Source organism: Micropterus dolomieu, linkage group LG17 (genome assembly GCF_021292245.1).
Source record: "Micropterus dolomieu isolate WLL.071019.BEF.003 ecotype Adirondacks linkage group LG17, ASM2129224v1, whole genome shotgun sequence".
Taxonomy (NCBI): domain Eukaryota; kingdom Metazoa; phylum Chordata; class Actinopteri; order Centrarchiformes; family Centrarchidae; genus Micropterus; species Micropterus dolomieu.
In genome coordinates, this window is record NC_060166.1 from 15,820,996 (window position 1) to 15,844,648 (window position 23,653).

A 23,653-nucleotide genomic window follows, 5' to 3' on the forward strand; every position below is an offset into this window, starting at 1 on the left:
CCGCAGAACTCCATTAATATCCAAATCCAACAATGAGTGAGGAAAAAAGGGCAAAAAAGAGAAAGAAAGAGTTGCTTGTTAATTGTGTGGCGCTTTATGAACTGCCAGTTCTGTTTTATCTCTGTTTGGGTCTGTTTGGGACAACAAAATGTTTCTATTGGGTCCAATTGGCCTTGAGTCTTTTTGCAAATGCAAGGATGCATGTCAGGGTTTGGGAGGTATTCCATGGTTCAGTTTTGGATTGGCTGGAACATTTTGTACCAGTGACAACCTGTAGTGCCAATGAATGAAGTAATGTGCTGTCCATGTAACAGGGCAAAAACTCAGGGTAGAAAGGTGTTGAGAGTGAGATTATGTCCTGTTTTGGACCATAAATTAATATTGGCCTCATCTTAACCATACAATACTGTAGTTGCCACATACATATATTGTACAACTAATTTACATATTACAGGGTTTAAAGAACCCTTACAATACATACTAAGAGCAATGTACTGTACATGTCTCTTTTGTGACATGTGCCTGGGGTGCCTGGGTTTGTGACATGTGTACTGAGGTGAAATGTCATGAAGCCCACGTGAAGTACTCTTAGAGCCAGAGCTAAGTACAGTATATAACCATTGCTTTGAATTTTGCTTTGTGTGGCTGTGTGTGTTTCTCTGCTAAAATGCTACACTCTTTACCCAACTCAAATGACTTCAGAAACATATGATTAGAGTTAAGTGCAGCATGTGATTTGGTGCTTTTGTTACATTGATTGGCCATTTGTTGAAAAAAATAATTTATAATCAACACAAACAAAACTGCAGCAGATGTGTGTGTGTGTGTGTGTGTGTGTGTGTGTGTGTGTAACCAAAAGAAATATGGTCTGTTAGACGAGGCATGAAGGTCACAAACACAGTATATAAAATAAAATCAAGGGAAAGTTTCTCGATGTCGGCTCTGCATGAGTGGTGCTGTCTTCTTCTGCTGTATTTTGTCGAAGTTTGACTTGTGGGTGTTCAGAAGCTGTTCGAATTAAGGAGTTTTTCTCGGAACAAATCCTACATTGTGATAACCCTCAAAACAAAAGGAAGATTGTGGCACCTACTGTTAAAAATGCCTAAAAGGAAAAAATAATTTAATAAATCAAACTTCTTTCCCTGTTGCAATTATCTTCCTTTGTCTTGACATGTGCTCACTGAAATGTTATTTGTTGTAAAAAAAACAAACAAACAAACAAAAAAGCGATGTAATGCAGTCTTGCTATGGCAGATCAAAGTGCCTTCAACATCCTCTTTTAATAACCTACTTACTGTATACAGTTTCTTCTCCAAGGTAACCAGAATAAATGTATCCTTCGTTCCTCCAGATGCTGCCTGGTTGCCATCTGGCATCTTCGTTCTTCCCTGGTGTTATTTTATGGCTGCTTTTTCCCACACACATAACGCCTCCATACTGTTTCCATAGCAATGCTATTACTGAGATGACGGTTTTCTCTTGTTGTTACCACTCTTCACTATCAAGTGTTCATATCTGAAGACTCTCTAGCAGTCAGGATCGCTGCTCTCTGCAACAAACAGCTAATTGTGGTGCAGGTAGTGTAGGAGTATGTGCTTATTACATGTTGCAAGTTTGAGAACAACCTTATGTCATGCTTTTAGGTACAATGTACGAAAGTTTACAAAAAAGTTGTGCTTTACAATTTTGCTCTCAGATATTGTCCTGTAAATGTACTGTGTAGAATTTCAGTCACATTCATTTTAGGATGTGACATTTTGAATTGCATTATTTCAGAAGCTGAAGATTTAATGGAACCTAGTACAGGTGGCTTTTCTCATACCTGCAGTGTAAGCAGTTTCAAAGCGCAAACAAAGAGATTGATTTTATTTCCTCTTTTAAATCGCTGCCTTGGAACCGCTTGGAACACATTTATTTTACAGCAGTAACCCTGGATGGATACAGCAATGACCTGAGCTGCAGTGGGAGGAAGTGTTAACCTACACACAGGGGGAGAGATTCAACTCGTAGTAGAAACACAGCACTGCTGAAGCTCTCTGAAGCTACAATCAAATATGGAATGAAACTAATATGTATTTGAAGGATAAGTACAATTTTTTTTTTTTATTTATTGGTTCTTATTTTTATTGGTTTGCCTATTATATGTGTTGTGATAAAGTAAACAAATGTAGTTGCTTAGATCATACAGGTTGTAAACAACCCAGGTTATCTAAACCACTAACGTTTAGATTTGAATAATTATAGAATGATGTTTAAACACACACAACATATGACATCTAGCTCTCCAAATTACAATATGTAATGCTGTATTTGGTCTGGTATATATTTGATTACAAGTGTCGTGTAAGTCTGTATTCAGTACAAGGAATGGAGTTGACTGGTTGTAGTTAGATTTAAGATCATGACACTTTGACCCTTCTTATCTTCACCAGCTGTAGTCTAATGCTCCTCTGAGAACAAAAACAGCCATTAAATGGATATGCAGGATTATGACACAGTGGTGACCAGTGTGTGTGTATGTGAGAGAGAGAATAGAGAGAGCTGAATACCATAAGAGGCCTTATGCTATTGAGCGGTCTTTTGATTTTCTCACATGTGGTGGTGTTATGTCAATGTGTAATTTAATGTTAAATTCCTAATAGAACCAAAGACTCAAAAATATCATTTCATCATCCTGCTGCTTATCATTGGATGCTTTACAGGTATATCTGTGTAAAGTACTGTATATTTACATGTCAGTGTTTAAATGTATCTAATTAGAAATTGTCCATGTTTGAGTGTGATTATGAATTTGGCACAATTCTAATGTATAACAGAGAACTACGATACATTCTTGATATAAGCTTACTAAAGGTGAACTGGATGACGGTTAAGAAGAATCATGCAGTGTAGTAATTATTTAGCGCTCTGTTACATAAGCTCCTCTTGGTCTGGAGGTTTTATTTTCAGGGGTAATTTTGTTGATACTCTGAGTTAGAGGTGGCAGCTGCAAAGGGTCTGACATCGTTCTACTGTGACACACCTCAGTGCTCAGCCACTGGATAATGGAAACTGTGTGGGGATGTTTTGTGGAGAATTGTTCTTCTGCTCATTTGCCACTGCTGAAGAATAAATCAACCCAGTTTATCCACCATCATGTTTGTAAAATAGTTTCCCCGGCTTTTCGTGCTAACATGAATTTTTATGATGCAAATTCACAACTTACATTAAAGGGAGAGTAAATGATTGTAATCAAATACTTTGTTAAATTTAGCGAATATTTTCTCGCGGTTTGTTAGCTCTTCGTTTTGTGTGTGCTCTGTAAAAAAAAAAAAAAAAAAATCCAGTTTTCAAACACAGCCCTGGTTCTGTAAATGGACAGCAAAGGAAGTGGTGTGGTTCTTCCCCACAAAATTGTTCCAGCCAATCAGCAACATGTGGCGTTAGTGCCTGAGAAAAAAATTAAACAAATTAAGACCAGAATTAACATTGCTTTATTTTCCCGAAATGTAAAATAAATGAACAATTATTTACAGCAAAAGAAACAGCAATATTTTACTCTGTCTGTGGGCTGTAGGCTGCTAGCATACATACCTGATGTAGATGGCGCAATGAGAGATGAACTATGAGCTAGGCAGTTGAACACTGCATTTCTCTGCTTGTATATGACGCCCTTTTGATAAATCTCTGGACAAATTGCTTGTTTCAGTGAGCAGGTCGTGTGTGTGTGCTGTAGCGTGTGAGAGAGAGAGAGAGAGAGCACGCAGGCTTCATGAGAGATCTCTCTTCTGGATTGGGAATAGCAAAAAAGCATCATGGACAATTGTCGTCTTATTATAAATTAGATTTGTATTTCTTAATTCTTATTGATACTACTGTCTTTAATAATTTAGTCCTGGGGCCCGTCTAATACCGGGTTTCAGTACCCATCCCTAATAAACAGTGAAGTTATTTGACAAGGCAAGGGTGGAGGCATTTCAACGTCAGAGATTTTAAGTTTTGGGGTCAGCACTGAAGGAAGTGTGTTTGTTTGGCGGTTGAGTTCAAATATCAACAATCTTTGTGCAGAAAAACTTACTCCCTCTTTAAGTGAAGGTTTCATGAGGAGAAGGCCTTTACATACAATCATGAAAACTACTGACTTTTGTTTGTATTGGCTTTTATTTTTCTTAAGTTGATCTAAAATTCAACAACAATTCAACTTTATCTCCTTAAATATCACCTGCGCACACAAAATTGTCTTTAGGGCTGTTCCTGACTAAGGATTTACATAGTCGAACCAGAATCGTGAAGTCCTGCCTATAGTCGAATCATGTGGGTTTTGGTGCATGCCGATTGCGAGCCGGAGGGGGGATATGGTGGCTCCGCTTTAATCTTGAAAAGCTGCAGTGCTGCAGTCGCTATTCATTCAACTTACACTGTAAATTTCCAGCTAAACTGGCACTTATTGTTGACCCTTTTCTCTCTCGCGCTCGCTCGCTTGCCATTCACCGGTCTTGTGTGAGTTTTGCGTGCACGCTGTGCTGCCGACAACTGCATACACGTCACGCTTCCTCGCAGGTCTATTTTGAAGTAGCTGGCTATTTAAAAACAATATAATATTCTTTGTGTGGTTCATCAACGGTGATAAATTATCCAAAACTCCCGCGAGGTGCGGACAACTCGGCACAACAATGGTTTAGCTGGGCCTCCGCTCCCTCTCTTCAGCAAGTGTTCCTCCACTGCACGCACACTTGCACGCTACGCCTACACATGCGCACTGACGACCCAGGGTGAAAGTTCTTTTCTTTTTACATGTTTATTTACAGCATTAAACATTGAAATGTATATTGTAATAGCCTGTATAGTAAGTTATTGGGAGAAAACTGGTTGTTCTATGTAAAATCAGACGCTGAGCACCCCCATATCGCCAGAATGGTGTGATCCTTGTTTCGCTGCGAAGCTTCGACTGTGAGATTGACAGTCGAATCAGGCTCTGGCCATTGAAGCATTGAATCTTCGACTATTAGGGGTCAGCCCTAATTGTCTTTGTATTTTTTCAGGAAAGTATTGTAATTGCCTTATGGTGGCCCATGAAAAACAAACAACAAGACAAGATGAATTAAACGCAATTATAAGGCTCAGTGATTGGTCATTAAAGTTACATTACAATCCATCTCAAGCTCACATGCGCTTCCTCTGCAAACATGCTCACAGCTCTGCCACTGTGGGGAGATGGAAGAGGGGACGAGCCAGAACACAGTATCTTCATGGTATGATCCATGATTGACATGAGGATGACCTCAGGGCCAAGACTCACCACTGTAATACACTTATGACTTTAATATCCTTGACCCATAATCTATCCCGATTCAATGTGTAAAACACTTAAATGATACAAACGCTACAGGAATAAATCCCCAGGAGTATTGTATGACAGCTGGTATCATCAAGTGTGTGTACATGCATTTCAAACTTATTACCCAGGTTGCCCCACTAATATTAAATAACTCCGAAGGAAATGAAATCTTGCTCTGTTCCCAGTAGCACACATGAGCACTCATCAAGAATTATGAAGCCTCAATAACTGTAACATTTTAACATTCTCATGATGGTATTTTGAAAACTCTGCAGAATAATGTTTAAGCGTAGTTGCACAAGATATGAAGAGGTACAGTTCAACTGACAAAAAGGGTGACGGGTTATTTACTGATACTTTTGATGCTCTTATTAATAATAGGAAATAAATAATAGGATACTACATAAAATATATTGCTATATACTGTAAGCTGTCTGTTTACTTGGTTCAGCCTTGAGCACAGAGTTTGCTGGGAGTCATTTGGGTGTGAAAGCTTCATGGTGTTACCATTTGTACTGAGAGTGAGGTCAATGCAGGGGTGAAATTGAAATGCTGTCTTTATAGATTTTAAAGGTTATGACTGACAAATGAAACATTCATGCACTCCCTTTTTCTTTTTTCATTCTGCCATTTCAACTGTGTCATCAGTCATGTTCATAGATGGTAGCCAGCGGAACTAGCTAGTTTGGTTATGTGCATTCGTTATTTACGTTAGCTGTGAAAATAATTTGGCCAGTGAAAAACAGGCTTAAAACAAAATGTATTTACCGAAAAAAAAATAACAGCCAACTCCTTAAAGCACTGGTTTTCAAACTTTTTCACCTCAAAGACCCCTAAACTGACACAATTAAACCCCATTTGATAAGATTTTTTCCCAGGATCTCCCCTATGATAGGTGAAAGTGTGACAGTCATGACCAAAATAGTCATTTGTTCTGTCATTGTGTTACTTATGGATGGAATTATAGTGAAAATTAATGATTTCCCTTTTTTGCTGGGGACCCCCTGGAACCTCATCAAGGGCCCCTGGGGGTCCCTGGACCCTACTTTGAGAACCACTGCCTTAGTGTCTTTTAGTACAACAGCATGCTGGAAAATGTTTTTAGTTGATCAAAATGTTATACTAGCTACTTTTAGGAAAGGGGAAATCACTTTACTTCCTCATTCTGGGCTCTTTTCAATGTATTATCTTCTGCAAATGTTATGGAAAAACAGTGGTTCCAACCTAGTTCTAACACCTGGAGAAGCTTATTAAAGTACCCGATTCTTCAAGGGGTGGCACTCTGAAAGTTTGAAGATTAAATTAAGTTGTTAAATTGTTTAAAAAACAAGCTATAACCCCGAAAACTTTTTTCCTTAGTTGCACAATGAGTGTTCTCTTGTTTTGCTTACCATACAGTTTTGATAGGAATATGAGGCCACAGGCAAGTCAGATTTGCTCAACAGCAGCGTCAAATCTCACTGTTAACAACCCCCAAACAGCTGCCAAAAATAGTTCAGTCCATGGCAGTGGGAACAGCTCAGTCCTATGGGCAGGAGATGAGGAGCTTACAGAGGGCTGACATCCCTGATGCTGCCCTGTCAACTTGAGTCATGGTACTCTGGGCAGAGCTCTAGATAAAGGCACAAGTATAGAAAATGTACTGAGTCTACACAGAGAACTTTGGTTTGGCAACAGTCTATTAACTGGGATGTTGCAAAACAAAGTACAATGGAGATATTGTAAAAAAAGATGCTTTTTGGCTTTTCACCTTTCCTTTATTGAGTTATATATATATATTTTTGTGCATATAATAGGTTTGCAAAGTGAAAAAGTCCTATTTCCCACAGAAAACACTGCTCTGAACTGCCTGAGCTCGTCTGTAGCCCAGCCTTTACTTCCGTAACCTATCTGCGTCACTTTGTAACATGCATCATAATGGTTAGCGGCTAGTGTGTGCCGCCCTCAAAAACACTGGTGGAAAAACACAAGTGACAAGACATCCGCCTACTTCCTCCCCTCACTCCTGTCCTTCCTGCCGAAGGTTAGATACCGTCCAGGCAGTCAATGGACATAAAGTTGTTACTGTGATGAATAGACAGTGCACAGTTAAAACGTCACGTATGAAAGATACATTTTATACAAATGAATAACTTCCCGCTCTGAAACGTCTTGCTCCGCTAAAGGTTGCGAAGCTGGTTAGGGTTGTACTGCCTGTGTTTCGGGATCAGACTTGGGCTCGAACAATAGGGCTGAACCGAAGCCAAAGTTACCGGCTGAAGTGGCTTTGTTTTGAATCTCACTACCTTGCCTGTCAGGACCCACCCTCCTCTGCTTCTGATTGACTAGTAGTCCTAACCTAGGTACTGCAACTCTCAACAAAGCTCACAGAACAGCTAAGCTAACAGAAGTGACATTCTTCACTTGGTAGCTAAAATGGAGCGTTCAACATACAGGGTGAAAAGAGATGCTGCAGCAAGTTACAGTGTTTTAGGAAAATTAAACCATGTAACCTTATTCTGGTACAATTCACAAATAAAATGATCTGAATCAGAAATTTAGCATTATATGATCTCTTTACTAAAGCAACATGTCCTCATACCTAAACAACAAAATAGGTCATTTGTCAATGCCTACAAAAAGGACACATTTGCGTTTCCCATACCAGTGACAGGTGTACGGACCTTAAAGGTTCAGTAGGTAACTTTTTTATAAAAAAAAAAACTTTTTGGCATATTCGCTGAAACTGTCACTATCCCGACAGTTGTACATGTGACAGATAATTAAAATGTAAACTTTTTGATTTTGCTGCAAACTGCTTTCACAACACTGTTTAACTGAAACATTCATGCCAATAAAGCACATGGAACTGAACTGAACTAATCAGGTTCCTCTGTCTCCTCCTACTGCTCATAATGCCATTTGAATCCACCTCGGCTGAGCCAAAACAACCAATCAGAGCCAGAAGGAGACTGTCGCCATGGAGAACGAGCCCTTTGTGCGATGAGGTTTCAAAGGGCATCCGGCTCCTCCTAATGGGTTTGGGGGGTGGGGTTTAGCGGAGTGATATGAAAAAGTTTTTGCATTGTATGTTCAGTTGTATGGTTCGTAATTTGCTGCTTGAACAAACAACCTATATGGTTGTTTTTCTGGGGAGGACAGGCTGTGGAAAGTCATATTAAATGTGTTTTGTGATATTGTGGAAAGACCCTTTATTGAACTAGCAAAAGCAGCTGTATAACATGTTGATATTTTGACATTGAAATGCACTTTGTCATTTTATTATTTTCATATATGAAAATGAAGCAGTGCAATGCAGTATGCTGTTTAAAAAACAGTTAAAAATTCTATTTAGGGGTTGTACCAGAACATGTTTTATTTTCAAAAAACACCATATTTTTGTCATACCGCACAATGCCGCAGCACCTCTTTTCACCCTGTGTGTTGAACGCTTTGTTGTAGCTATGGAGTGATACATCTTGTCTCTAAATGATCTTTGATGGGAGTTGCACAGTAGCAGAGAAGGGCGGGTCAATGAGAAGCCGGTAAAAAGGGCTTTGGTTCAGCTGTATTGCCAACCAGCTTGGCAACATAGACTGGAGCAAGAGTTTCAGAGTGGTGAGTTATTAATCTGTAACAAAAGTGTCTTTCATCCATAAAGTTTTAACTGAGCTCTGTCTCTACATCACAGTAACAACTTTATGTCCATTGACTGCCTGGAGGGTAGCTAGTGTTTGGAAGGGAGAGGAGGTGTGTGTGCTGCAGCTCAGTGTTTTTCCACCGGTGTTTTTGAGGGCATGTCGGACTAGCTGCTTGGCGAGTGTTATATGACGCGCATTTGCCTTTCATCCCTGTGACGTCACTGGGATGAAAGGGAAATGGCTGAAATACAAACGAGAAGTTTTCAGACAGTTCAGAGCAGAGTTTTCTGTGGGAGATGGGAACTCCCTTTGGGGTGGACTTTCGGCTTTTTCACTTTGCAAACCTATTACGTGCACAAAAAAAGAGATTTAACTCTATAATACTTTTAATTACACACTCTCCAACCAGCAAATGCATTTAGGTTGAGCAAGTCAACAGGTCTACAATATTCTTGGCCAGGGTATTTAGAAATCCCTAAGGTATGATTTTCAGTACCGTCAAAAATACAGATGCTCCTCTTTATATTAAACTTATACGGAGATGTTGTATTGAGGTTATGGTTGAGCAACATGTTAAAATTTTTCAACTGGACACAGTCAGCCCAAAACCACTGCCCATATATTTAGGCAGGTGTCTGTGTAAATTTACATGTTAGAATTATCGGGCTCTATCTGCTGTATTCCCCCGTTTCTATTTGCCTATATGTATTTGTCCAATTGCCCAATCACAGTGGCTGTGTAGGACTGTTTCTGACTCGGGTGATCCAAACATTTCCAATAACTCCAGAGTGAAGTCCACAAGTCTAAAAGTTTTTGTCGGGCTAAATATTCTGCTTTAATTCATATTTTCTGGTGTTTAGCCTTTCAAAAATAATTTTTTTCCTGCGTTCAAAATACAGTTTGCTCTCCCGCTTGCCGCACACCAAGGGAGGCATGTACCTTACAGCACCATAACTGACCAGTTATATTCATTAAAGAAAGTTGATTTAATAAATAAAGTACTAACTCAGGTAATCCAATGAATCACTTTATTGAAGTTGGGAATTTTGTTTAAGACTTTTTATTTTAGGGTGACAAACTCAAATGTAAAAAATGATATTCGGCAGCACTAAGTAGGCAAATTGCATATTAGACACAGCATTGTAGGCTAGACAATGTCATTCATGGTGCAATGACTTCTATCACCAGCAGCTCTACTTTTATATTTTTGTTTTTCATAATTTTGTGCACAGCGCACATCTATATGAACAAAAATAGTGTCCTTTGATATTGTCTTGTTGTACAATGGCCTAGCCTAGTGCAGGTTCTTGTTAGTTCTTGTTTTTGTTAACTGATGCTGATTGATTTGGGATTGGTTTTGTGATTGTTCCAAACAATAACTCAGCAGTTTACAATTAATTTTAAATCTTGTTTTTACATTTGCAGCGTGTTTGGACACATACAGCACACATGTATGTGTGTGTTTTGTTCACTATGCACTCCATAAAAATGTATCTGTCTGCAGTGTGAACTTCATGTGTATCATAGAAATTATATTCACATCAGTGTTAGGTCAGGTAGCCCTGACACACACAAGCACATGCATACAAACATACTCCCATACATACACAGGTACTGTATACACCCACACATAGCGTGTTGTATCTCATGAGAATTTCAATATTTAGTGTGTGGGCTTTTGCTGACAAAGCTCATGATCCTACGTGAAGAAGAAAACACACACACACAAATAGGACACAATCAGTGCCTTACACTGAGAGTTATGCGTGTGTCATCACTTGCTGCTTACGGGGCAGCTGCGAGGAAAACAAAAACAGAACACGGAAGATAATCAGAGAAATGGTGAAAAGGGCTTAAAATAAGGGCAACCTGGCTAATAGCTCATAGAAATGGGGGCATATTGTAAACCCACAAGATTATATTTTTTAGAAACAACCAGCTGCTAGTGTTTTGTCTCTGTGATGGTCGGTTAGTTGGTCGGTTCTAAAAATGTAACGTAGATATATTTAGTGCTTACATTTATGGCACACAGCTGCAAAGACTTTTGAGATGGTGATCCGAGGGTTAATGAGTTAATTTACAGGTATATAGAGAAGTGCAACACACACACACACACACACACATGCACACAGACCTATATCATTCATTTTTAATTCAGACCCATGGTATCGTGGTGGAGATTTCGGGGTACAGAGCAGCAGTAAGTGACCTTCAAATACTGACTAATGATCTAGTATAATATTCGGAGGCAAAACTGATTTCCACCTTTTTAACGTGTTTCTCAACACGTAACGTTTATTCATTTAGCTGACGCTTTTATCCAAATCGACTTACAGTTGCTATATATGTCAGAGGTCGCACGCCTCTGGAGCATCCAGGGGTTAAGTGTCTTGCTCAGGGACACAGTGGTGTCTCATAGTGGATTCGAACCGGGGTCTCTCACACCAATCTATAAATCTGACTCAAAGGATATAATCTGTGTGTGTAATTATAAATTATGGACATTATTTCCAGCTAATTTGTAAAATGATAAGAGCTGGAGATCACCAACATCCAAAGGAATTAGGAAAGCAGTAGCCAGAATTTGCCTAGAATAAGAAGTCACACAGGCACAATCAAGAGAAAAATGTCAATGTGAGAACACATGTTGAAAGAAACGAAACAAAATACCACATTTTGTAGTGTATGTATTGTGTTTAAATGTACAACAAATGTTAAATTTCTTAAATTGTACTTCACATGATAAGCTGCATTTGGAAATGTTATTTTAGGTACAGTTGAGTCTTAGAAAAACAGCACACATTGTACATGCTGAGTGACACCGTAAAAGATTTGAGAAGATGCAGTAGCTACTGCAGAATGCAAACAATCTGATTAAAAGATCAGCAGACCTTTTAAGATAGGCATTAAGATTCTTCTCAACAAATATAGTTAATTGGTAGCTCTCTGAGCAAGAGGTAGACTTTCTCATTGTCCGTCATTTTGACAGTCGTAAAAATCTATTATTACCCGTCAGTTTAATTAAAATCTTCTAATGATAATGAGACAGGATTTTTTCTGCATAGAGAATTACAAGGCGGCCGCCTCCGTCAAATTTGGTCCCGCCTCAAGTTCTCGAAAAAACTAACAGGTGTCTACATGGTAAACTTGCAAATAATAAAGCGTTCCACTTTGTGGATTTCTGTCATTTGTAATTGCAACTGTGGCATACGCTGATGTGGTGACGTTCTTGTCGCAATCAGCACAGTGCACTGGGAAAGATTCTGATATAACCTATTTAAAGGCAATTAACTTTCAAAAATAACTAGATACTATAGATAACGTTTATACATAATTTACAGATTATGCATTTATGAGGGAATGGGGAGAAAAGATGAACAGAGACACTTTTCATACACGAAGCAGATGAATGATTTTTATCTCCTTGCTGCCACTTGCTGCCCCCAAAACATTACCTGCCATCCATCCATCCTTCCATCGTCAACTGCTTATCCTGCGTACAGGGTCGCGGGACATTAGCTGCCATTGTCTGATAAATGATATCTGTATTACTTGCTTGTCCTTCACCCTCTACCACATCGGTCTGTCTTTTTCACCTCATTTATTAACCACAAAACATTGGGCTCTCTAAAGAGCTACTACCAGACAACAGCTAATTGATATGCCACACTCACCGCCAACTGGACAGGGGGTCTACTACAGGTGGTCATCATGTGCTTATTGACAGTGTTTCATGTGAATTACTTAACATCATGGTAGATCACACTTGGTCTTAGTCTGTCAAAATGACGGACGGCCATAATTGTTAAAAAAAAAAAATTGTCATGACGGAGAATATTCGGTTAACGCGACCCTTGCTCTGAGCTTGCCATTGCTTCTCCATTCTGAGCTGCAGAGCTGCTGTAAAACTTCTAATAATGCTTGTATTGATTGCTGCTGAAATGTAGCCTCCTTTACAGGGAAAGAGGGCAGTACTTGTGTGGTGTTTCAGATAACTTAATAAAATCTGCCTCAGTACATCCCATGTGCAGTGTGTTTACACTGTGTGCATTTTTCCTGTGTTATTCTAGGAATATTGATTTTAGACTCTTAGACACTGCATCTGTCATAATGTATTTCCATCATAATTGATTGTGTACATATGTGACATAGGCCTACTATTTGAACAATGCAATTATGTACAAAGGGTAAAAGACAGATAAGAGAACTCAAGTATTGAAATATAAAAAGTCTATATCTCCATATTACCTACGGAAGCCCTAAGCAGCCGTCCATTCAAATATTTTTCCCGTTATAAGGGGATAATTTTCTTGTGATCTCGAGGTAACAAAGCAAGAGTTTAACAGTGAACCAGTGGTTTAATGGTCATTTCATTGTGAATACCAGTGTCATTGGTAAGCTCGGTCGGTAGGGCACCTGACTCCTACTCTTGGAGTTGTGGGTCTTATCCTCATGAAAGACCAACTTTTGTTTGTCCTCTTCAACAAAGTTCTTATGAAGAGACTGTTGTTTCACATGCTCACAATAAAGCACGTGCTGGACTGTATGCATCCCGGCGATTGGTCCACATCCATCAACCTATGGACATTTCCCCATCATTCCCAGGCAGAGGATATTTCTGTGCTTCTCATTCAGGGGAATCCATTTAACGTTACACACTTCCTGATGGCTATTTCAGAACCTTTGAAATAGCCATCGGGAAAAGTGTGATTGGATTCCCTTGAATCTCTTTATTACAACTTTGTTGAAGAGGATAATAAAAAACACAAAAGAAAAAAATTGATTGTTGAGTGCAGGAGTCAAACCTCGTATCCAGGGTATTGTAGCTCTGAAAGGAAGGCAGCGTGTCTTGTTTGTTTCTGGTGTTTTTCTCACTCTGTTCAGTTATCCTCGCTTTGCTTCACTAACTAGACCATGTCACGTCACAGGAGTGATTCATAGTTTGAATATCAAATTAGTCATTGTACTTATAAAGGACACATATTTAGTAACCTTTTTATTTCAAACTGTTGGTAAAAAAACACACATGCAGTACTGCAATAAATGTAACACATTTTTGTTTACAGTAACATGAATTTCATCCAGCAGCTGTGGTGTTTTGGCAGTGATGGATGGAGAGTGATGTGTTGCATACTCCAGGACAGTAAGACATATTGCAGTCCTCTTTCACTCAGCACTTTTGTGCTCCTCATTAGAGGAAAGAGGATTTAAGCCAGCTCCAATTGCATTTGTGGAATGGGGAATCTTCCAGTCCCCCGAGGAGTGTGATGGGATCGATCTGGAATGAGCTGCTTTTCGTCTTTTCCATTAGGCTGTAAGATGGAACAGGAGGGGTGGAGATAATGTGAAGAGTTCATTTCTAAAGGTCTGAAATTTGATTTTTTTTTTTTTTAATAAAAAAACCTGCTGTGCACACATAATATAGGATACACACTAAGAATATGCAATGCATATTGCACTACATACAATCAGATACACATTCTGATTCTGTTTTATTTCTATGTTTAGAAATGTAGTCTGAGAAAAGAGGGAGTGGTTTAAAGGCAGAGGGGAGGCAGAAAGGGTTGTACCAAATAATTCAAAGCTCAAAGAGCCATAACGTCGACATTCAAATTCTAAATCAACATTAAAATGTTGCACAGCTTTTTTATTCATTCCATTTAAACCCAGTATTTCTGCACAGTTGCAGATAAAGTCTAGGCTAGAATAACATAACAAATATAAATAGCATTATACTATTTGTAGAATTAGATTTTAGGAGTGGCTGCGACTCAAGATTGTTTCTGACTCGTGATCCAAACATTTCCAATAACTCCAGAGCGTTGTAAAGGGGGCGGCAGTAGTTCAGTTTGTGGAGACTCTGCTTGGGAACCGGAGGGTCGCCGAATCGAGTCCATCACGAACATACAGAATATAGACTGGCAGCTGAAGAGTGTTCACCTCCTTGGCACTGCCAAAGGTGCCTTTGAGCGAGGCCCTGAACCCCTAACTGCTTGGGGCGCCGACTGCCCCTTCACTCCATCTCTCATCCCTTAATGCATGTGTAAAGGTCCTGTTCGTGTGTGTGTGTGTGTTTTAGACCTCTGTATATAATTATTTCCCCTCGAAGTATGGTTTCTGAAAATGTCCAAAAGTTAAACTTTATTTAAAAAAGGTAGATAAATAAAATAAAATTAAGATAAAATTTACATTATTATTTATCTAGCAAAAGTTCAGAAACATTTTCTCTGTGAAACTGCTGTCAAAAAACAGTTTGCTCTCCCGCTTGCCGCACACAAAAGGGGGGCACGCACTTGTATTAATGGGGTGGTCTAGCAGCAACCTAACAGCACCATAAATTACATTTATATAACCGCAATAACAAAAAAGTTATTTCAGCTCTAGTAGTCTGTGACATTGTTACCTAGGTTAATAGCCCCCACCCAAGTGTCGATCACACCGAACTTCTGCACCAGACTTTAAAGGCTTTGGGATTAGCCTGCTCCCTACATAAATTAATGTTTACAAAACTGTCGTGTGATATTAATAAAAATACAAAATTCTCTCTTTCTACTGTAAAATCCCATCAACAAAATGCCTTTTGTTGCCGTCATATTGTGACATTTCATAAAGCTATTCCTGCCAGCACCATCTGAAACACCTTCTGCCAAGCCTGCAGTATGTTTTCAGTGAGCTTGCGCTTCACATTTCAAATCTGATTTTTAGTCCTGAGTCTTATCAGTAAGTCATACAGAAGCTGCTCATTTGCGCTGGATGTCACAAGCAAACCTGACAGCATTTATGAATAAATGCTGTCTGCTTCCTGGTGAGAGCCAACTGACAGTTCCTACAGTTTCTTTGTCTGTTCAATTACTGTCTCCTCCCTTCCCATCCTTTGCACAACAAGTGAGTATGGGTCACACCAAACTGCATCAGACTGTAAAGATTTTGGGATTAGCCTGCTGCCTACATGTATTTATGTTTACAAAACTGACAAGTTATATTAATTAAAGAAAGTTGATTTAACAAAAAAAACACTAAGTCATTTAATCAGATAAATCACTTTATTCATATTGATGATTTTATTTAAAGGTGATGCTGTCATAACATATGATGACAGACAATTCATTCGAAAACCTCAATAAAAGTTTCGGATTTAAAAAAAAATTACATTCGGTACAGCACGAGATGCAGATGAACTGGTTTAAATGGTTGAGTGCAGGTGAAGCACCACAAGCTTCTGTGCTGTTCAAATGAAATCAGTAAGTTTTAAACAATGGGCCAGATCCAAATCAGTCACAGTCAGATATATCGAACTTCACTACTTTGTCTGTAGCACGATCTGTAAGTATGTGGGCATTTTCCTATAAATATCCTATCTGCCACACTCTCCTCCCACATTTCAAAATGTATCCTGACATGTGACTCCTTTTTAAAATTCAAGATTTAAACATGTCGGTGTGCTTACAACAACTTTGCCTCTGGTTTACACAGTTACTTTAAACACACTCGTACTGCAGCTTTAGGTGTCTTAAGCTGATGATACACAGAACAACTTTTAGAGCAATGTTGCAGGGCAACGTTGCCATCAGTGGTAATGAGTAAAGATTACTACCGTAATCCCCTTCCCCCACCACTCCGTCACCCGCCCCGCCGCTATCCGTTCAAAACAGTCGGACTTGCCACAAGCAAGATTGCCCAGCAACATTGCTCAAAAAGTTGCCCCGTGTATCATCAGCTTTAGGGTTACAGGTGAGGTAAGGGTGACATGGCACGTCTTCAACTTCAGTGAAGGACAGGTGTTGCTGTACCTGTGCCTCCCTCGTGTGTCCCTCCAACCCCACTGTGGGGACAGGGTGTAGGGTTTCAGGAGCAGGAAAGGGAATGGATCCAGGGGCAGTGGGCTCAGATGGAAGGGGCTCTGAAGCAATGAAGAGTGTATGGGTGGGATGAGGTTCAAAGGGATCTGCCTCTGGGTCCAATAAGAACTCCTCTCCTCTCTGTTTGACTGTTCAGAGTCACTTTCACTTTGTTCTGCCTGCCTTTTTGTGAGGGGGAGTGTTTGGCTCTTTATTTTCTTTTTAGGACGCAGATCAGGGACTGCAAACTTGACTGATTCCTCCACAGGTAAGTAATCACAGGGTAAGAGTAGGTTGCAATGAAGTACTCTCTCGCGGCTTTTCCCATTTTCAGCTTTGACCTCGTAGACATGGCTATCAGGAGTCTTTCTCTGGATGACAATGTGCACCTTGTTCTCCCAGTAGGATCTTAGTTTTCCAGGTCGTCCACACTCGCACACACACGACTGTATGTTTTCTTGTCATAGTGTATCTTTCCTCGTGCAGCCTCACTGGTTGCTGTGCAACTGGCGATGGAATAGGCTTCTTTCATTCTTCTTTGCCAGTTCGCCACATAGTCCGCATGTCCTTCATGTTTGTCACTGACACCCAGGTTGAACAGGAGGTTGATGGGGAGCCTGGGTGATCTGCCAAACAGTAGGAAATAGGGGGAATAGCCAGTTGCCTCTGAGTGGGTGGAGTTGTAGGCATGAACAAATTTAGCCACAGAGGTCTTCCAGTCTGCCTTCTCTTCCTGTCATTTAACCTCCCAAGGAGTTGGTTGTCAAACTCCTTTCCCCTGTCATGGTGGATTTTACCTGGAAAGCCAAATGTCATTATAACCGTAATAACTCCGATTTGAATGTAAACAAATGCGATATCTTGTATTCAAATCACAGCCTACAGCAGCCAACGAGAGCTCGTGCTGTAAGGAAGGGCCAGCCCCCATTTTTTCGTGGGTAAGCCGAGCCAATTGCAACCAATTGTGCCGATGACTGGCACTTCATGTAGCCAATAAATTCAGAAAATAACGATATTCAGCTTTAAGTAGGAAGTTCATGATCTACCAGCAAAAAACACATCAGCGTTAATCTACCGCATGATGCAGCAGCAGCCCCTTACCGCCAACGGGCGGTGTTGAAAAAAATACGCTATTAAAAATAATGAGCTAAAACAAATCCTTAGAAAAACCTGTGTAAAATAATCATTTTTCATGGTATTGCTATAAAATTTTAAATTGGACTAGGTAAGGCTTTATGCTGTGGCCTCAGTGTAGTTGTCTGCATTGAAACAAAAAATATATTACTTTTAGTGTGTTTAAACTTATATTAAAGGTTCAGTGTGTAATATTTGTGAACAGAAATGCAATATAATATCCATAACTATGTTTTCAGTGGTGTATAAAGACCTTACATAATGAACCATTATGTTTCTATGACCTGATAATGAGCCATTAATATCTACATAATTGCGAGCACCCCCTTCTGTGGAGGTCGCAGTATTGTGTCGTCATGTTTCGACAATAGCCGACAACGGACAAAAAATCACGGACATACAATCGGTGTGGATTTTCCCAGGTGGAAGGCTTTGATGTGGGACAGATATTTTCAAAGCGGAGCTGAAGTTGTCTGTTTTCTGCTGGACAGGTAATTAAGTTAGTCGGATTTTAGCGATGCAAATGAAAGCAGTTGTTTGATGGCTTTAGCTAGAAGCTGGCCATAATCACTGACAGACCTGGCCTGTTTCTCCTGTCCACATCTGTAAAATATGTAGTTGGATTAATTTCATGTAGCCTTGTTGTTCTCCAGCGCTGTGGTTTGGCTTTTCCAGTTACGTTAGCGAGACAGTCAGCTGATCAGTAATTGGCAATAAAACGTTAGCTTACAGCATGGAAGCATCAGCCAGCTAAACTTTTACTGCTCTGCTAGAAAAAAACGTGTCGTTGGATAAATTTCATGTAGTTATTCTCTAGCGCTGTGCTTTGACTTGTGGTGTAAAACGTGTAGTTGGATTAATTTCATGTAGTGACTCTCTCTCTCTCCATTATGTAATGTAGTTATTCTACAGCGCTCTGTTATGGCTTTGCAACGTGGACAGAAATGTGCCCTTACCTTCCTGAGACAAACCACTGATGAATTTTATATTATTAACTTTTGGGTTAGACACTTCAGAGTGTTTCAGAGAAGCCCCAAACCATGCATTTACTCCAAATGGTTCAAGAACTGCATTCAGTTAACTTTGGATATGCCTTGAATAGGCGTTTAAAACAAATTTTACAGGAATGGTAAGAGCTTACCGTTACCGACACGTTTCTATTACTCTATTTTTTTTTACCCCTTTTCAATAATCAGTGAAGCCAATAGTAGACTAAATAATAGAAACACCTTTGTGTATAGTTCAATATAGTTAGAACAGAAACACTCGCTGCATCTTCCAAAATGATCATACAGTTGAATTGCCACCTCTTAAACTGTTTAATCAAACTGAATTCCTAAGAATTTCATGTGACTTGACTTGTAACTTGCTTAACCCAAGCAATGACTTGACTGGCTTGACTTTCATCACAGTGACATGGGACTTAAAGGTTTTTTCTTCTTGAGGTTCTCACATTTCTTGGTGACGAAATGTTCGACATCAATATGCATCCTCGGCCAGAAACATCTGTCTCTAAGGCTCAGTGTTCTCTCTACTCCTAAATGTCCCTTTTTCTGATGCAGCTCATGGAAGACAAGGGGATGGAAAATTTGAGGCAGGCAGTTAGTCTTTCTTCACTGTTCTCCTGTATAGTACTCCTTCACTACTGAGGTATAGCTTCGGCCACTGTCTTAATAGGATGCAATCATTGGGGCCTACTCCATGTAGCTCATGTCTCGAAGGCTTCTGATCATAGCTGAAGTACGAGAGAGTTCTGCCAACAACTGGATCTTTCTCCTGGGCCTCCTTGAGCTCCTCAGGGGTGAGAGGAGAACCTAAGGCATTGGAGGGGGCATTGTGGACTAGACTCAGTGCTTGGACACATACACTCTTCCAGGTAGGTTTCTCTCTTCCCACAGTGACTCCAGTCATCGTGGCACTGATGGTGTTAGGGCGAATTTCCTCTGTGCACCGACTCATGAAGCTGTTGATATCCAGAGGCATGCATGATAAACCATCTGCATCTGCGTTGGACTTGCCAGGCAGATACTTGATGGTGAAGTTAAATTCGGCCAGCTCTGCTACCCAGCATTGACTAGTAGCGTTCAGCTTTCCAGTGGTGAGGACATAGGTGAGGGGGTTGTTGTCTGTGTACACAACAATGGATGGGGCATGATACAGCTCCACGTCCATCCTGTGAAACATTGCAGTGTAAAACAAAGAGCTGTGTCATGTCTGGATACCCCAGAATAGGAGGAGAGGACAGGCAGTCTATCGGCTGATCCAAGATGGACTGATGGAGCTGTGTCCAGTTGATGGGGGTGCGGGAGGGCTTTTGACTGGAATTCTTGGCTGGTATCTTTCTTCTTCTTTCCCTTGACTACTGTGGCTGGTGGTGGGTTGGGTGTGTCTGAACCTGATGTGTCTGAGGAGAGGAGGGCATACAGGGGCTTTGCGACCTTTGAGAAGTCCTTTATGTATGATCTGTAATATGAGACAAAACCCAGGATCTGTCTCAACGTTCCTACAGTGGCTGGTCTCATCTACTTCAGTGCCTGGATAGGAGCCAAATTCTTAGGGTCCATTGTATAACCCTCTCCACTAACCATTTCCCCAGGAACCTGACATTCCCTGCAATCACTCATGTGATAAATACTTCTCTGGCTTCAGGAACCTTCCCAACCACTTTCAAAAGGGCTCGGGTCACACCCTTGCTCAAAAAGCCCTCACTTGACCCAACTCAAGTTGAGAACTGTCAGCCAGTGTCTCTTCTACCATTTTTATCCAAAACTATCGAACGGGCAGTATTCAAACAGGTCTCAGAATTCCTCTCACGGAATGACCTCCTAGATCCATATCAGTCTGGTTTTAAGAGTGCCAACACTACTGAAACGGCTCTTTTGTCTGTAACAGAAGCCCTAAGGTCAGCTAAAGCTGCAGCCCAATCCTCGGTTCTTATCCTGCTTGACCTATCATCTGCCTTTGACACAGTCAACCACAGGATCCTGCTATCCACGCACTCAGCAACGGGCATCTCGGGTAAAGCACTCCTGTGGTTTGAATCCTACCTCTCGATCGTTCCTACAATGTGTTGTGGCAAGGACAATTATCCTCCTCCCACTGCCTCTCCACAGGGGTTCCCCAAGGCTCAGTGCTAGGGCACCTTCTCTTCTCAATCTACACCATCTCACTGGGGCCTATCATTTGCTCTCACGGCTTCTCTTACCACTGCTACGCAGATGATACGCAACTCTACATATCCTTGCACTTTTTTTAACTCTTACTTCCTTCCCTAGGTATTTACCCCATTGATGTGATATGAACTATGAGCTCTTACTAGTTTTTATTGCTGCTCTTACTAGTATGTATTGTCAGTTGTAGATCTGTATTTGATGCTCTGTTGATGCTTGTATGTTGTTCCTCAAATGTAAGTCACTTTGGACCTCTTTAACACCATTCTCAAATGCTCCAAGTGGTCTTCAAAGGTGGTGCTATGTACCAGGTTGTCATCAAGGTGTGGCTGATATATTGTGTCCCTGAGACCTGACGACAAGCATTCCTCCAGGCTCCTCTGGAACTAAGCAGGGGCGGAGCTAAGTCCAAATGGAATCGAATGTGAATGTGGACGTGAATGGACAATGTGGGAATGACACCACTTTACCGTGGACCAAATACAGTGGACAAGAACATGCTAACACACGGCTAATTAGCACCAACAAGACTACCATGAAGCAGGAGGACTGTGTACTGGGTAATAAATCTGAAAGTGGGAGTCCTCCCTGGAACGCTCTTGGTGGAAAGCCTAAGAGTAAATAATTTCCTTGGGAAATGGGAGGACGAGTAACAGGCAGAACCCAGCGCCCTGAGATTTGTGATGCGACTGGCTAGCCTGCATTATCATCCAGGCAGAGCGCCTCTTCAACCCCTTTTCTAGGTAGGATACAGCCGTGGACAGCTGTGAAGGGGAGAGTTAGCAATAAACCTCCCCAACAACCGAGTGTGCAACAGCAGAACAGATTTTCACCACTATTGCAGGACCCTGGATCTCCGTCTGATGACCTGGAAAACATCCTATCCTCACACAGAAGGGTAAGGACTGAGAGTAAATCAGAAAGTAAAAGGCTGCAGGGAAAGCTAACGACTGGGCCTCAAACTCTGATTGTGGGAGACTCTGCTGTAAACGATGTAAGAAGTATGTGCAGTACACCAATATACTCTGGTTAGAGCTGGGCCCAAATTTACCCCCCGCACCTACCCTTGCTCTACTCCCATTTTCTCTACCATAAACCCCCCTCACCATCCACCTCCACCACTGGTTCTAAGTCCTCCAGGTTTGACACGTGTCACAAATACAGTGCCCAATCCGCCCTCCCGCTCCACAATGGCAAAAAAGCCCAATAAGCTCTGTCTGATATGTGCTGGGTCCAGGCTACAAGAAAAATAGCACTCATGACTCTTCCCAGGACAAGCCGGGGCCCAATGTGCTGGTAGTCTTCTCCATCCCTGTCTTGAAAGGTAACAGAAAAAGCATGGTGAATGTGTTAAGAAACAGGAAGCACTCAACATATCCTGCAAATTTAGTATTAATTCCTCGTCGAAAAAGTGGTCCAGATAATGTTTTTAACACACTAAATTTAGCTTTGTTAAACGTTAGGTCTTTGCCAGGAAAAACATTTTTAATCACTGATTTTATAATCACTCACAATTATATAATAATTAATTTCATGTTTTTAACTGAAACTTGGTTGGACCAAGATAACAGTGCAGCTGTCCTTATCGAGTCTACCCCTCCCAACGTCAGTTTTATGAGTGAAGCAAGAGTGCATAAGAGAGGAGGTGGAGTTGCCATTTTGTTTAATGACTCCCTCCAATGCAAAAAGATGTCTTATGGGAATTTTGCTTCTTTTGAATATGTGTCTCTTCAGCTGAATTCCTCTTCTCGAGCTATATTTCTAAATATCTACAGGCCCCCTAAATACTGTGCAAACGTTTTTGATGGCTTTGGTGAACTGCTGTCTATAATCTGTATTGACTTTGACTGTGTGGTTATTGTTGGTGATTTTAACATCCAGGTTGACAACCCCCAGGACAGAGGGACTAAAGAACTGTGTTGTGTTCTTGATAATTATGGACTGACCCAACATGTGACGGAGCCCACACACAATAAGGGGCACACTTTGTACTTAGTCATCTCCAAGGGCCTGGACATTTCCAAGATTGTGGTGACTGATGTTGCTCTCTCTGATCATTCCTGTGTTTTCTTTGAGAGTGCTATCTGCGTGCACACAAATGTACAGAGGTAATCACAAAACGGCATATCACTGAAAACACTAGTGAAAAATTTATTGAGGCTTTCTCCTCGACACCTGCCCTCTCATGGGTCTGAATGAGCTTGTAGATAATTTCAGTTCTAAAATTACAAATGTTATTGATGCCATTGCACCAGCCAAGGTGAAGGTGGTCTCTGGTAAGAGAAGATCTCCATGGAGGAATGCCACGCTGGTTAGAACTCCAAAAAAGAGGTGTCGAAAAGCTGAATGCAGGTGGCGGAAAACAAATCTCCAGGTTCATTACGACATCTATAAAGAGAGACTTCGCATTTATAATTTAGAACTGAGAAATGCAAGGCTGTCCTTCTCTGACATCATCACCAAAAACACTAATAATGCACGTGCCCTGTTTGCTACCGTCGACAGGCTAACCGACCCTCCTGTGTCTGTAGCCTCTGACCTTCTATCCACCAGGGCCTGCAATGAATTTGCCTC

The 23,653-nt window shown here is 40.7% G+C and overlaps 1 protein-coding gene across 1 annotated transcript in view; it reads left to right on the forward strand.

Moving 5' to 3' along the window:
* Positions 1 to 23,653, forward strand: part of kcnab1a (potassium voltage-gated channel subfamily A regulatory beta subunit 1a) — a 145,412-nt gene that overhangs the window by 12,265 nt on the left and 109,494 nt on the right. The gene's annotated exons all lie outside the window — the stretch shown is intronic.